We start from the raw sequence: 2,789 nt of genomic DNA on the forward strand, positions 1-2,789 counted from the left end.
CGGCCTTCTATTACCACCTCTCCCAAGAGCGCAGCCACAAAGCTCTCGTGACTCGACGCCCATCATTAACACCGTGAGGCTCACAGACTCTGCCCTTCTCTTCTTAGGACAGAACGTTTGGATGTCGTCTGCTCATCTTCTACCCACCTGACACACTCTGGTAAGAGACAGGACGAACGCATTCTTGAGAGAGAGAGAGGAGACTGCATACAGCAGGACCTCATGACATCACCTGAGCACACTGGCATTCGCGCTCAGACGCCAGTGTGCTCAGGTGACTGATGATTGAGACGCAGGACAAGATGGGGGGACAAAATGGCAGGAATGAAAGGGGAAGTTCTATCCCAGCATGCAGGTGTGAGGGGGTCAGGGGGTTTGGGATGCTAAAGACCAGGAGAAGATCAGGATTCCAGAAGCGACCTTGACCTCTATCGTTGAACCTCCTGAAATGTTTAGAGAGAGACGTGAGTAAAGGTTCGAAGACCAGAGTATTCTTGGTGTTTTGAACTCAGTGCCGCTTTGGTACTGAAACATGTCCCACAGCTTGTTAAGCATTACACTGACTTACTCTGATACCTACCTTCTCCCATTTTTAGGCAATTTTATGAGAACATTCACATATACGTAAGTGCCATTAAACTAAGGGTTAATATTTTTTAAGTTACATGGTATAGGGCAGATTTGGGTGGGGAGATGCTTTTCTAGAAACCTGGCTAAAGATAGTTGCTAGACCACCATTGTTAAAAGTAAAAGGGAATTAGGCAGAAAGCCGCACTAGCTTCCTTCAAATGGTTTTTTTGCAGAGATCAGATCCTCTGGATCTCTCCCATCCCTTCCCCCTCGCTGGATAGACGTGCCTGTGCAAGGGCGAGTTTTTGTGCTATTTATACAGCAAGAACAATGCAAAAGTTTGAAGCGGGAGTGTAAAGAATAATTCAAACACTTGGTGAGTTCTGATTTTATTTCTGAAGACTATAGCTTAAAACGACATGCAAAAAGCAAGCGCCGGCCTGAAAAGCCAAAGTCTAAAACAAAAAGAATTTTAAGAAGGAGTGATTTCCAAATCTTAAAGCTTTGCAACTCCTCCCCACCCCCACCCCCCGCCGCCTCCCCACCCCAAACAAAGAGCTCTCTTCTAAGAATTAATATCTCATGTGGTCAGGAAACATTTTTCTGATATTCAACAATTACTTAAGTTTCCTAACAGTCTTTTATTCTTCATTTACATGCAAGCAAAGTTAGTACTTTTGATTTTAAAAAAGTAGAAAGTAATAAGATCCCATTTTTGTCAAATTATGCCTGTCTCTGTGTATTGAGAAATGCCAGAACTGATTTTTACTTACTATTGGTAAGGTTTATTTTAATGACAGACACTGAGGGGATTTTTTTGTTTTACCTTTTTGGTACTTTTCAGTTTTATGTAATTTAAAACTTTTAAGCTTATTTGTTTGAGAGAGAGAGAGAGAGAAAGAGAGGCGTAGGGGCAGAGAGAGAGGGGAGAGAGAGAATCCCAAGCAGGATCTGTCTGCATCCTCAGCGCAAAGCATCAACAGGGCTCAAACTCACAAACTGCGAGATCATGACCTAAGCCGAAACCAAGAGTTGGATGCTTAACCGATTCAACTACTCAGGTGCCCTTCTGTTTTGTACAATTTTAAAAACAAAGACTCTGTGTTGTTTTCTACAGGTGTAAAATTTTCTTTAAAAAGAAGAAGAGGGGCGCCTGGGTGGCGCAGTCGGTTAAGCGTCCGACTTCAGCCAGGTCACGATCTCGCGGTCTGTGAGTTCGAGCCCCGCGTCAGGCTCTGGGCTGATGGCTCGGAGCCTGGAGCCTGTTTCCGATTCTGTGTCTCCCTCTCTCTCTGCCCCTCCCCCGTTCATGCTCTGTCTCTCTCTGTCCCAAAAATAAATAAAAAACGTTGAAAAAAAAATTTAAAAAAAAAATAAATAAAAAGAAGAAGAAATTAAGCAGTGTCTTGAGCAGTAAAGGCCCACTATTTTTCCAAATAGATGTCCTGAGGTTTTGTCTGTGGGGGTTGGGTGGGGTGCAACAGTGTCTCAGTGCATCTGTTCCCAGGAGGCGTTGCTGTGTCTGAGTTCAATGCAATGAGTACCCAACGAAGGGGGGCAGGAGTACTGAATGAAAGAAAAAATTGGGGACCAGGAAAATTAGACGGGACTCAGCAAAAACACATTATGAAATCTTCAGAAAGATCAAGGTGTCAGAAACAAGTTACCCATCTCCCTTGCTTCTGAGTAGAATGGTTTAAATTAGGGGCGGCTGGGTGGCTCTGTCAGTTAAGCATGGGACTTTGGCTTAGGTCGTGATCTCGCAGTTCGTGAGTTCGAGCCCCGCGTCGAGCTCTGTGCTGACAGCTTAGAGCCTGGAGCCTGCTTCAGATTCTGTGTCTCCCTCTCTCTCTGTCCCTCCCTGCTTGTGTTCTCCTCTCTCTCTCTCTCTCAAGAATAAATAAATATTAAAAACGTTTTTTAAGAAAGAATGGTTTAAATTAGGTGGCTGCTCCAGCCTATGTTGAGTAAGTTTCGAGAGGGCGTGGGAGAGGAAAGAGAAGGGAGTGTGCCAGCATGACTTTCCTCCTGGCAAAGCAGGTGAGTGGGCTCCTCGTTGTCAAGGTGCAATCAGGGAATGAATGTCCTTTCTGTAGCTGGATTGAACCGGAGGAGGGCTGGGGGCCTCTTCTCAAAGGCCAGCACTTCTCAGAAACCCAGCGGAAGTCTCCCAGACAAAACAGACAGGCTGGCGTCCCCTTCCTGGGAGTCAGAAGGCG

Source organism: Panthera uncia (genome assembly GCF_023721935.1).
Source record: "Panthera uncia isolate 11264 chromosome C1 unlocalized genomic scaffold, Puncia_PCG_1.0 HiC_scaffold_3, whole genome shotgun sequence".
NCBI lineage: Eukaryota > Metazoa > Chordata > Mammalia > Carnivora > Felidae > Panthera > Panthera uncia.